Here is a 14504-nt window from a genome sequence, read left to right on the forward strand (position 1 = left end):
TAGAACCACCAGATAAAGAAACAGATCTTAAGATGCTTAAAGAAAATTTAGTTTGATAGCATCCTGTCTGGCAAGAAATCACTTATCAACGGTTGTGGTACCCTCATTTCTGTATTGTTTTATCTTTATGTCCACCACTTTTCTGGTTCTCTAATTGTTTCTGCCTGCGGTATAATTAATTTTGCTGGGTGTAAGTTAATTAGGGTAGTAGGATATAATTGGTTAGGTAATTATGTTACAATATGTTAGGACTGGTTAGTTACATTTCAGTAAAATGATTGGTTAAGGTGTAGCTGGGAATATGACTATATAAACTGGGGTCAAATAGGAGGGGGAAGGGAAATTAGAATCAGGTTTATTAATGGGGGGGGGAACGGGAACAGGGACACAGGCAAGGCTCTGTGGCATCAGAGCTGGGAAGGGGGACGCAGGCTAAACGCTCTGCGGCCTCAGAGCTGGGAACGGGACACTGGGGAACAGACTCTCTGGGCGTATAGCGATAAGCCCGACTGGTGTAAAGGGCTTCGGAATCTGCTTGCTTGGAAATAACCCCAATAAACATCGCACTATCTGCCCTTCAGACTTCTGGTCTTTTGCTGCTTGCTGTCTGCGTGACAAGAACCAGGGAAGTGGGCGGGGGAAGGGAAAGCCCTCTAACAAAACTGACATGACCTGATAACCAAGAGGTAAGCCTTAGAGGAAGGTTTTAATACACTTTGTAACTGATGAGGGATTCCCACGAGGACTGATGAGGGTGCAATGGTAAATACACATTTAAATCCTTTTCTTGTTTTATATCTTTTTCCCATAAGGCTTAACCTCTGGCGCACTGTCATGGATTCACAGGATCTGTGCAATGCCCTGGCTTTTAAACAGTCCTTGAGAGGTGCCCCTTGAGTGCGCTAGACCTCCAAGGGGTCCCACTCTTCCACAAGGAGAGACCATGTAGCTTCAACACTTGAGACTGAGCCTCTGGATTCAACACTCCTATTTCAATCTCTGAGCTCTGCCAGCAGGTCCCAGCTGAATGACACTCCAGTTCAGAGACTGTTCCTCATTCATGCTTCAATGCACCTCAGCAAGTTTTTGCTGTGACACTAGGCAGACTGTTAAAACATAGCAGGGTTTATTAGTTAACTGAAACACAGCTTTAGAAAGGCTTTAGATTAGGACAGAGAAGCAAAGAAGACAATATAGTCCATATTGGCCAATGCTCTTGACCCACACTGCTGTTAAAAACAGTTTTGTTTCCTTTCACTTTGCCTGTCCGTTTGTCTTCGCTCCGGTAGAGCTCCCTGTGTCTGCAAACCCAGTTCTTCCTGCTCCCAAGCACATCCTGAGTCCATGTGTGCTTCACTCAGCCAAGCTGAGATCCTCCCATGGACAGGTGACAATTATTCCCTTGTCTCTGTTGGGTATTCCATTGATGTTGGGTATTCCATTGGTCCCAGCCTGTCCTTAATGACCCATTCATATCACCCGTGACAGCTCCGTGACAAAACACCACATGTCTCCTCATCTTTATAATCATAGCAATACCAACCACAGAGGGAAACTGAGGTGTGTATTGGCATCATAGAAGTATCACCAAAATTCCTGCCTCTATCACACACACACTGCTCAGAGCCCTTGGAGAGAAAGCAAAGCACAAGAACTGGATGTTAGTCCAGTGAAGACAGTGGAGAACAAGCTGCAATCCTCACACCCTGGTCAAACAGGAGAGGCAGGTGGGTCCCCACCCACAGAGAGGGGCTGGCTAGAGGCCTGATACCCGAGAGGCCATTGCTTGAGCAGACCATGGAGGCAGGTCAAAGGCTTCGCTACCCCAGAACTGTGACATCGCAAAAGCAGATTTGGGGGAATTAGGAAATCTAGTGGCTCAGGTGTAATGGGAGGGAGAATTAAACTTCCCCAGTGTGTGGAGAAGGCTGGGGAATTAAACACTAAAATTCAGAAGCAACAGCCCCTAATTCTTCCAGAAAAGGAGAATGTAAGAAACAAGAACTGGGCCACGCAAGCTCAGGAGGGACAGGCTCAGAGATCCAAGGAGCCTGGAGGGAAGACAGCTTGTGGCTGCTGCAGATGGGGAGAGGGGGGACAAGACTCTCCAAACTCTCACTCCTGTTGACCCCAGACCTGATTTTATCATCTACGACCACCATGTCTTGTGAGCAATTTTATACTCGCTAGAGGTAAAATGTCATGATCAGAGTATTGCTTATTAGCTTGGAACATGCGTGGAGGGGCAAGGAGGCGATGCAGGTCTGCACTACAGCCGGGTTCGCCGCTCTGAGATCGATCCACCCATGGTCGATTTAGCAGGTGTAGTAAACACCCGCTAAATCGACTGCAGATTGCTCTCCAGTCGACCCCTGTAGTCTATCCAGATGAGAGGAGTAAAGTAAGTCGACCCCCTGCAGCTTACACCCTGTGGTAACGCGATCTAAGGTACGCTGACTCCAGCTACTTTATTTACGTAGCTGGAGTTGCGCAGCGTAGGTCAACTGACTGCGGTAGTATAAACATAGCCAAAGCTTGCTACAGTTAAGGGCCGTATATTAGGTGGAGGCTTTGTGGGAGTAGCTATGCTGAAGTCTGGGATTTATCTGAATAGGCCTAAGGAAAGAATCCCAAGTCAGATATTTTGCACCCTGATTTTGAGAGACTAACGAGTAACCACAAACAGGTGCAACACGCCACAGGATTCTGAAAGCGGGGGTGGGCTTTAGCAATTAGGTTGCTATGCAGTATCTCAGCAGTTGGACATTCATATATTGGAATTATTAATAACTAAGTGATGTAAATCATGAGTATTAATGCTTGATGCTAAATTATGGACTTCCCAAAGGCTACATATGGGTTGGGGCAGCTATTGACATTATTGTAATCAGAGTAAAGGAGCAGATATGGTATATAGCCATCCTATTACCATAATAAAGTGGATAAATTACCTTTCCGAGTGACCATTTTTTCATTTTGTTGGGTCCCTGAGATAGGGTCAACTGAAGCAGGGCCTCCCTTCTGATGGGCTCCCTTGCCCCTCGATCTTTGTTTCCAACGGTGTCCATAACTTGTAAGTATGCACAGGGCAAGACCCTTTTTACTATATAGTCTAATTGTTACGTGTATTGAGCCTTGCCTATGATTTCAATTATAACTGTCTGTATTAAATCACGTTTCTGTGTGTTTCACCAAATGTCATCCCTTCAATTAACTTTGAGTAGCCATGTACAAGGACAAGCTGTACCCCAATACGTAATCTTATAGCCATAAAAATTGTACAGGCTATACCACCACCCTGTGACATCATCAATAAAGTGCCCATTTGTGCCTGGGTAGCGGCCCGGCGATGGGAGGGAGGATGCAGCAAGGACTCCGGATCGGTGGCCAGGGTCGCTGTGCATAGAGGTGGGGAGGTTATATGGGGAGGGGGGTAATGAGCGGGAGAGGGAGGTCAAGAGTTAAAATAATAATAATAATCAGGAAAAAAATGTATAATGAAGCGAAACTGAACAGAAATAAAACCGGAGTGTAGGCTCTAAAGTTTGGGTAGGGATTCGGGGTTAAAGGTCTGGGATTCCCCACAGCTCCAGATCCCTAAACCTCTCCTCCCTCCCACTAACCCACCCAGCCCACGTCCTGGGTGCCCTTCCTCCACACTCCCCTCCTCTTCGTCCCATTACTCTCAGCCAGCACCACCTCCCGGCACCTTGGGAATTTCTTGTGTTTCCTCCTCGTCTCTCACAACCTCCTCCCTCCCTGCTGCTTCTTAGCTCTAATCCTGCACACACACACCCCATGTCCTGGCACCCCAGAATTATCTACTCCCCGCTACTCCTCCCCTCCCATAGCTCTGTTCTCCCTTCACCCGTGGGGTCCTGAATGTCAACATTATACGCTCTCCTATCAAAAACAAGGAGTCCAGTGGTGGCACCTTAAAGACTAATGGATTTATTTGGGCATCTCCTTTATGGGTAAAAAAACTTCACTTCTTCAGCTGCATCTCCTATCAAAAGAGGAACTGATCTGCCTGTCACACAAGCCAGGCATGAGTCATACACCTATTTACTTTAGAATTCTACAGTCAGCAGATTTTCCTATTGAAAAGGCATCAAAGCTACAGTTATTAATGTAGTTGCTAATGTAGCCAATAAGGATGCATTCAATGCAATTTTAAAATGACTGACAGCACCAAAAAAGGCACATGTCCAAAAATGATACTTATGTATGGGAGATAAGGCAAAAAAGGGGGGAAGGAACTTGTCAAAACTTGTATGACAAATAAAGGTATAAAGTTATCACTACTTGGGTTCTTTAAGAGACCCCACAGCTTCTAATAACCCAGGGGACAGGACTCCTCACCCAGCAAGACCACCGTCTCATAGTTCTCCTGCATGACATCCCTGTAGAGGGCTCTCTGAGCGGGGTCCAGCAGAGCCCATTCCTCTCTGGTGAAATACACAGCCACATCCTCGAAGGTCACCGGCCCCTGAAAGAGAAAGAGTCCAACACTCAGTACCTGCTGCCCCACTCACAGTCCCATTACTCACAGAACAGCAGCACCCAGGTAAATGGAAGCTCCGCGAGGCACATGTTAACAGAGTCCCACCCCACCTTGTCTAGAGCATCCAGGAGGCATCAGAGGGTAGAAAGAGAGAACCTTTGTGTCTCCCAGCTGACAGACGGAGGCAGGGTCTTCACATTTATCACATACCTACTAGCCAGAGCTTGATATAGGAGATGGGGCTGTCTCTGGACCCTGCTGGTGTCTCCCTGGTAGGAATGCCAACACTCTCCAAATAAAATATATGGAAGAAGGGGGAAGTCAATAGTAAAGAATGTAAGTGAGAAGGTCAGAATTGTAGAAAACTGGCTATAAGAAATCAATGGAAATATGAAGGAAGTTTTTAAAAGTATATTAAGTACAAAATTAATCCTAACAATGGTAGTGGTAAATTACTAGATGGAAATGGCAGAATTATCAAAAATAATGCAGAAGAGGTAAAAGTCCTCAATCAATATTTCTCTCCTGGATTTGGAGAAAAACAGATGCTGTAACTCATATCATAAGATGTTGACGACGACACTCTTTCCATTCCAACAAGAACTCACCAGGACGTTAAACAGCAGCTATTAAAGTTAGACATGTTTAAATCAGCAGGTCCAGATAACTTGTATCCAAGAGTTTTAAAAGGCTTGGTGGAGCGGGTACCCATAGCAGTGCCTCTGTGTGACAACATCTTTATGGCTGACTTAGAACAACGCTTCCTTAGCTCTCATTCCCTAACGCCCCTACTCTACTTACGTTACATTGATGACATCTTCATCATCTGGACCCATGGAAAGGAAGCCCTTGAGGAATTCCACCATGATTTCAATAGTTTCCATCCCACCATCAACCTCAGCCTAAACCAATCCACACAAGCGGTCCATTTCCTAGACACTACTGTGCTAATAAGCGATGGTCACATAAACACCACCCTATACCAGAAACCCACTGACCGCTATACTTACCTACATGCCTCCAGCTTCCATCCGCGACACACCACACGATCCATTGCCTACAGCCAAGCTCTAAGATACAACCGTATTTGCTCCAATCCCTCAGACAGAGATAAACACCTACAAGATCTCTATCAAGCATTCTTAAAACTACAATATCCATCTGCTGAAGTGAAAAAACAGATTGACAGAGCCAGAAGAGTACCCAGAAGTCACCTACTACAGGACAGGCCCAATAAAGAAAATAACAGAACGCCACTAGCCATCACCTACAGCCCCCAACTAAAACCTCTCCAGCGCATCAAAGATCTACAACCTATCCTTAAAGATGATCCCTCACTCTCACAGATCTTGGGAGACAGGCCAGTCCTCGCTTACAGACAGCCCCCAAACCTGAAGCAAATACTCACCAGCAACCGCACACCTTACAACATAAACACTAACCCAGGAACCTATCCTTGCAACAAAGCCCGATGCCAGCTCTGTCCACATATATATTCAAGTGACACCATCAGAGAACCTAATCACATCAGCCACGCCATCAGGGGCTCGTTCACCTGCACATCTACCAACGTGATATAGGCCATCATGTGCCAGCAATGCCCCTCTGCCATGTACATTGGCCAAACCGGACAGTCTCTATGCAAAAGAATAAATGGACACAAATCTGACATCAGGAATCATAACATTCAAAAACCAGTGGGAGAACACTTCAACCTCTCTAACCACTCAGTGACAGACTTGAAGGTGGCAATTTTGCAACAAAAAAACCTTCAAAAACAGACTCCAAAGAGAGACTGCCGAACTCGAATTAATATGCAAATTAGATACAATTAACTTAGGTTTAAACAGAGACCGGGAATGGCTGGGTCATTATACTAATTGAATCTATTTCCCTATGTTAAGTTCTCCTCACACCTTCTATGGGTCATCTCAATTATCACTTCAAAAGTTTTTTTTCTCCTGCTGATGATAGCTCATCTCAATTGATTAGACTCTTCCAGTTGGTATGCATACTTCCACCTTTTCATGTTCTCTGTATGTATAAATATCTCCTATCTGTGTGTTCCATTCTATGCATCCGAAGAAGTGAGCTGTAGCTCATGAAAGCTCATGCTGAAATAAATTTGTTAGTCTCTAAGGTGCCACAAGTACTCCTGTTCTTTTTGTGGATACAGACTAACACGGCTGCTACTCTGAAACCTATATGACATGTGTAATCCTGTGAATAATAGATAGGGGTGGGTATACTAACAGTATGGGCATTTCTATTACTTAATAAGGGTTTGGAGGGTATTGTAATGGATGTAGGCGTGTACATACTAACTGAGATAAAAGGAGAGTGATGTAACTAATCCAGTGCTTACTCAACAATTGGGTCGAGGGGAAGAAGTATTGCAATAAAGAAGCCTGTACTCGTATCCGCCTCCGGGTCAACCTGCTCCTTTATTCTTCTAACAATAATCACTTCAAATCGATCTTTCTGCAGTTAATAAACTCGTTTTATGCTTTATCTTAACCAGTTTTAAGTATTTTGAATGAAGTGTCTGGGGAAAATCTGAGCTTGGTTAGCACAAGCTTGTTGTGTATCTTTCCCATATTGAGGGGAAGGCGAATTATATTAATGAGATTATTATAGAGATCCCTGTGCACTATAAGATGGTATAATTCTGAACTTATACTACAGCAATTGTGCAAGGTTGCGGAGCTGGGAAATTGGCTGTTGTCTTCTATCTGTCCTTGAGTGGCTTAGGTAAAGCATTCAGGTAGCTTAGTTGGGTGTATGGCGCCACCTGCTGTCATGCTGGGTGATAACAGGGCCTGGAGAGGCTGACAATCTCCAGCAAAGCAGTGTGAGAAGAGCCAGCCCAGCTTGAGGGTTAGAGGGCACAGCGGTTCCCAGAAGCCCCCCAGACTGCACCCTAGGGGTGACAACCCATCATACCCTACATTACACAAGTCTCAGCGGTTTGTCACATCCTGTCCCCTCCCTTTCTCCACCCTCAATATTTCCTGCCTCCCACCACCTCCAGCAGCTCCCACCTTCCTATGCATTTACTGCTCCTCTCCCTCCAAGCAGAGCCCACCATCAGCTCCATGATAATCTCTTACCTGAGCCAGCTCCATTGCAGCCATTTCCTGCCCCCTGGGAGGATGGGATGATCTGGAGCAAACGTGGACGTTAGTCTGTAGCCTGTCAGGGCGAGAAGGGCGATGTGAGAGAATTCAGACGGGGTTTTCATCCATTCCACAAGCCGATTCCCCCCAGAATTTTTCCCTGCTAATGGACATTCTAGGTTCTGCCACACTGTGAAGAACAGAGTGACCTTATTCCAGTACAGGCCTAGCCCCCTCCCACCAGGGTGTAACCCTCTGAGAAATCGGGAAATCCTCCCAGTCACAGTCTCTTTTACACTTATCAAGTTTGTGGACAATACCAAGCTGGGAGGGGTAGCAAGTGGTTTGGAGGATAGGATTAAAATTCAAAATGATCTGGACAAACTGGAGGAAATGGTCTGAAGTAAATAGGATGAAATTCAATAAGGACACCTGCAAAGTACACCGCTTACGAAGGAACAATCAGTTGCACACATACAAAATGGGAAATGACTGCGTAGGAAGGAGTGCTGCAGAAAGGGATCTGGGGGTCAGAGTGGATCACAAGCTAAATATGAGTCAACAGTGTAACACTGTTGCAAAAAAAGAAAACATCATTCTGGGATGTATTAGCAGGAGTACTGTAAGCGAGACACGAGAAATAATTCTTCTGCTCTATTTCACACTGATTAGGCCACAACTGGAGTACTGTGTCCAGTTGTGGGTGCCACATTTCAGGAAAGATGTGGACAAATTGGAGAAAGTCCAGAGAAGAGCAAGAAAAATGATTAAAAGTCTAGAAAACATGACCTATAAGGGAAGATTGAAAACATTGGGTTTGTTTAGTCTGGAGAAGAGAAGACTGAGAGGGGACATGGTAATAGTTTTCAAGTACATAAAAGGTTGTTACAAAGACGCGGGAGAAAAATTGTTCTTCTTAACCTCTGAGAGGTAGGATTAGAAGCAATGGCTTTAAATTGCAGCAAGGGCGGTTTAGGATGGAGAGTAGGGAAAAAACTTCCTAACTGTCAGAGTGGTTAAACACTGGAATAAATTGCGTAGGGAGCTTGTGGAATCTCCATCATTGGGGATTTTTAAGAGCAGGCTGGACAAACACCTCTCAGGCATGGTCTAGATAATACTTAGTCCTGCCTTGAGTGCAGGGGACTGGACTAGATGACCTCTCGAGGTCCCTTCCAGTTCTATGATTCTATGAACCAAAGGCCAGAGAAGAGCAGAATCAAAGGAGTCACTTTGGGGGATTCTCCCTGTCATTGTCCCCAAAGCAGCTCTCTCGGGTTTATAAAGTTGTTGGATGCTCCAGCCTTTATACAGTCTCTCCTGGGAGTGCCCTTTCATGGGCTGGGCCTAGTTTTAGCTTTTGGCAAGTGTGACCCTGGGGGCTCTGAGACTGGGCTTTCTTGCCTCAGCACATCTTGTTTCTTTCTGTGCCTCCCAGCGAGTCCAAATGAGTAGATATTCCTCAGACAGATTGTGAACATAAAAATGGCCGACTGGATCAGAGCACTGGTCCATCTAGCTCAGTGGCCAATGCCAGGTGCTTCAGAGGGAAAGAACAGAACAAGGAATCATGAAGTGATCCATCCCCTGCCGCCCATTTCCAGCTTCTGGCAAAGAGGCTAGACACACCATCCCTGCCCATGTGACACTGGCAGATGAGGTGTTCGCTCTTGCAAAAGTCCCCATGTCTTAACTGAACATGGACAAACACATAGCTGGAGTCAGTCTGACTCACCTATGTTAGTATTGTTAAAAGAGGTATTAGAATTGTAAGAATGTGTTTAGACTTTATTGAATGCTTGTGAGTTGGTGTCTGGGTTACTGTCTGACTAGTTGCAGGGGGTTGGACTAGATACCTCCTGAGGTCCCTTCCAACCCTGATATTCTATGATTCTATGACTGGCAGTAACCTGAACATTGCTGTGATTCGTGGGGTAAGGCGGTGGTTCTCAACCAGGGGTCCTGGGCCCGCTGGGGGGACACTAGCAGATTTCAGGGGGGCCGCCAAGCAAGGCCACCATTGGACTCGCTGAGGCCCAGGGCAGAAAGCTGAAGTCCCAGCGCATGGGGCTGAAGTCCAGGGCCCTGAGCCCCACCACCCAGGGCTGAAGCCAAGGCCTAAGCAATGTAGATTTGTGGGGGCCCTGTGGCATGGTGCCCCGAGAGGGGGAGAAAGTGCCCCAAGGCCTCAGCCAGAGGGTTGAGCCCTGACACATGACTGGCTCAGAGGGTCTCTGCCAGTCAGGAAGGGGGAGCAGCGAGGGAAGCCTGGCAACTGATGGTTGGAGGGGTGAAGAGGTTTGGGGTATGGTGGGGGAAGAAGTGTCTGGGACTGGATAACCTGGGGCTGGGCAGTCTCCATAGGGGACACTGGCTCCTCCTGTGCCCTTTCCATGCCCTCTTGCGAGTAGAGAATGACCACCCTGTCCCCACCCCCAGCGGCAGCCATGTCTCAGGACTCTCCCAAGCTGCACCCACTAACTCTCTTCCTATTTGGGGTATAGCTCAGGGCAACAATTTCCCACCAAGATGAACCCAGCTGGCTGCTGCCTGTTCTGGTGCGACAGGGTGGGTGAAAGGCAGAACTGCAGCACTTCTGAGGCAGAATTTATTTTCTTCATGCAAAAAAAAGAAATTCTGCACTGGACGTGAATTCTGTGCGTACGCAGTGGCCCAGAATTCCCACATGAGTAACTCACACCCGGCACAAACATAACCTGCTCACTCCCATCTCTTCTCCCTATGCGCCGAGTCCCAGAGCTGCTGCTGTCATTAATGCACACAGGCTTTCACTCCCGTCAGTGCTGGCACGACCCAATCCAGTTACAGGACTGAAACCTTATTCTCCTATCAAATGGGCCAGTCTCAGCTCAGGAGGAGATGAGAGGGGAAGGGGGTACAAATGGAAAAGAGTTGTTGTAGCCATGTTGGTCCCAAGATATCAAAGAGAGGGATTTTAATTGGTTCTAAAAGAAATGACCTCACCCACCTTGTCTCTCCAAGAGATCTGAAAGTGGAAGAAGGGGACAAACAGGAAGACAGAGCTCAGGACTCTAAATCAAACATTTTCAAGCCCCTGGAAGAAACTACATTTCCCTTCTGCCCCTGGGTATGTTTGTGTCCTATATGAGGGACCACCCCATTCCCCTCACAGCAGCAAGGGGAGACTGCAGCCAGCACCAGATGGTCTTTCCCCAGCCTGGGATGTGTGTTATGAGGAAGTGTGTGTGTGGTGTGTGCATGGGCTGGGTACAGCTAGACCCATCTGCAGATTGGAAAGCCAGGGCAACTCCAGCACAGCTTGGGAGCTATGGGCAAGGGTAGCAGTTTTGAAGCTGGGCCTCTGTCCCCTCCAGGTCCTATGGCAGACGGCTCTGGCAGCACCAAGTAGGTCCGTCACTGCAGGGGAAGGTGGGGGTACTGTCTGCGATTGGGGTGAGGATTGGAGGGGGGTCCATGCTCAAGAATGGGGAATGGAATTCACCTCCCCACCCCTCTGCAGAGCCCAGCAACTAGGGATTTATCCAGGGAAGTGAATTTCACTCTGGGTGACTTTGAGCCGGCCACAGAAAGATCCTTGTGCTTTAGGCTCCACACTGGCCCCAGGAGTTTACTAGTTCTCCCTCCCCAGACTGCCGGGGGTAGCCAGGGATCATTAGTGGGTTATGGGAATTAGAAGATGAAAATTCACTAAGAACAATGATATTTGTGTGTTTATTATTAAATCCCCAGACACCCACCGATCCCCGTCCTCCTTCCCATGAGCTATAAATCTCTAAGGGACTCAGCTATGGATCCTGCAGTGAGTTCCTGCCCCTCCCCACTTTCTATAGCAGCACTTTTAAGAACAGGGCAGGGAAACATGTGAATACTTTGAACCAAATCCCAGAAGCTGCTGAGCATGGACAAGTTAAAATGAAATCAAGGTTCCGTCTCTCCAAGGACCTGGCCCCTAGTGCAAATTACAGATACTCCCCAGAAATATGAAACGGCCACTTCATAACTGATAGAATGTTATTTATCTATTGACTTCTGGGAATCACCAATAAAAAAAGCAACTTAGTGAAGGTGATATTCTGAGGGAAAGATTTCATGTGTCTTTACAAGTCGGTATAATCTAATCTGGAACTTTATACACTGAAATGCCTAATTCGTAGCCCTACGGCAATTGCCTGGTGTCACTACAGGGCAGAATTAAGGTTGGTGCCTTAGCTGTGAATTTCCATCCATTGCAATTGCTGTTAAGCGGGTTTGACAAAATTCATTGTGTCTATTTCTTTCTTTTAATTTCAATAGAGAGCGATATTTATTTTTAAGCCCTTTTTTCAATGTTTACAATTTCAATGTTCAGAGCTGTGGGAAGTTATGGGGGTCGTCAGACAACAATTATTTAATAACAGTAACTGTTGCGATTCCAAAAGCCAAATCATAGAACTGTTCAAAGAGAAATTGTCAATGTCACACGTAATATACAGTGTAAATATCCTTAAATCAAACTGGACTTTCTCCAGAAGCATTTCTGTATTTTACCTATAGAAATAGTTTTTCATCTGCGTGTGTACAGTGAAATCAACATTTACTGCAACTTATTCATAACAATCCAATCCTTTCAAGCGTCATTTAAAGTAATGAAGTACTTGAATTCCTTCACTTCCTGGACTGTAATGCTTCATTTCAGGATAATTATACCTTCCCTGTGATGTATTTTACTCTCAGTACCGTAACCCCCTCGTGATGTAGCTCATGTCTGGGAGCTCTGCTGAGGGCAGTAGCATGATCAGAAGGTGACACTCTGACACGCTCCCCGAAATCTAAATAGCCCCAGTGTGAGACAGTGATTAACGCAGGTACCTTAGGGGCTGCAGCACCAACCCCCTGCCTTGATGAGGGGGGTGAAGAATTGCAGTAGAAATCGGTTAGGCTGGGAGAGGGCACAGCTGATGTGGGACTGGGAGCCAATTTGTCCAACCGGACTGGGTAGAGGCACTTCAATGTATTTTCCCCCAGTAAACACGCTGCCATGTATTTAATTTAGAAACTTTTCCTTCACATCTAAACACCTTGGAGCTAAGCTGGGTTGATGCATTTCCACTGACAGTGGTACAGTTTTAATTAGGTGCTTAATCAGATGCTCATGCAACACAAAGCAGTCAATAATGGGTGAGCTTTCATGAATTAACTTGTCTGTGTGCTGTGCATCGCTTTAAAAAAAAGATGGTGAGAGGGAGTGTCAAAATTTTAGGCATTAAGAAATGGAAATTAGGTGTCAGTTCAGTTCTCATGCGTTTAGCCCTTTGGCCCTCAAAAGTGCTTTTGGCTCTGTGACATTGCTTTATCCGCCCCACCAGAAAATGCTGTAGGGAACCAGGTCATTACAGCCGACCTTCACGAGGTATCGTTCTACCAGCTAGGTGCCAAAATTCAAATGGTTCTGTTTGTTTATCTTTCATTCCGCTTTGCAATTCTTAGATCCCATTTACAAACTGGAACTGAAATAACCAAGGCAAGTTAAGAAGGGAGCGGCATCGGGCATAGGTGGGGGTAAAACAATAAAGAGAAAGAACTGACTATGCAAAAAGGAACATCCCAAACTATCAGACCCCCAGACTCCTGTCCAGCTGAACCCACCCCAGCCAGGCATATCAAGCTGGGCCCGTGAAAAATCGCCCAGCCCGTCTGGCAGCGAATGCTGCGTGTTCCAGACAGAGCTATGGTGTGTGCGCCTGCTCTGCTGACGTGCTGCTTTGGTACGGAAGGCACCACGGCCACAGGGAGCAGAGACATGGACTCCTACAAAACACAATCCCAGATACACCTCCAATGCCGCCTCCCCTCCCGCACCTCCCCACTGTCTGCCATCCCCTCCCCAACCTCCACATGGCCATTCTCAGCCATTGCTAACAGTTCCTTCCAGCCTTCAGCACTATAAATAAATAAAACATGGTGTTACACAAGGTAGATGGTGCCAGAGAAACCTGGCATTTGATACAGGCATCTGATACAGTTCCATGTGGGAAACTAGTTGTTAAACTGGAGAAGATGGGGATTAATATGAGAACTGAAAAGTCAATAAGGAATTGGTTATAGGGGAGTCTACAAGGGGGTCATACTGAACGGCGAGTTGTCAGGCTGGAGGGAGGTTACTAGTGGAGTTCCTCAGAGATCAGTCTTGGGACCAATCTTATTCAACATTTTTATTAGTGACCTTGGCACAAGAAGTGGGAGTGTGACACAAAGCTGGGAGGGATTGCCACTGTGGAGGACAAGACAATCATACCAGAAGAACTGCATGACCTTGAAAGCTGGAGTAATAGAAATGGGATGAAAATTAATATTGCAAAATGATGCACTTAGGGACTATTGACAAGAATTTTTGCAATGAGCGGGAGACTTATCAGTTGGAAGTGACAGAGGAGGAGAAAGACCTGGGTGTATTGGTTGATCACAGGATAATTATGAGCTGCCAGTGTGGTGTGGCCGTGAAATAGGCTAATGCCGTCCTAGGATGCATCAGGCGAGGTATTTCCAGTAGACACAGGGAAGGGTTAGTACTTCTGGCCTTAAAGTCTGTGAGTCTATAAGCTGTGCCTTGCGTTGCACAGACACTGCTGGAGCTCAGGGCCCATCGTGCTGCGCACGGCAGAGACCCTGACTGAGATCAGCACCCGCGTTGCGCTGGGCGCTGCACAGACAGAGAGGGACAGTCCTTGCTCAGCTCTGGAATGGTCTTACAAGAGGGGCTGTGGAGTCTCTTTCCCTGGAAGTTTTTAAGAGCAGTGTGACGAAGTGGGGCTCTTCTTAATGTTTCCTCTGAATACTGTGTGGGTGCCTCAGTTTCCCCTAGGCATTTCTTAAGTCTCCAGTGTGCATAAATGGCCGACACT

Source organism: Mauremys mutica, chromosome 22, assembly GCF_020497125.1.
Source record: "Mauremys mutica isolate MM-2020 ecotype Southern chromosome 22, ASM2049712v1, whole genome shotgun sequence".
Taxonomy (NCBI): Eukaryota; Metazoa; Chordata; order Testudines; family Geoemydidae; genus Mauremys; species Mauremys mutica.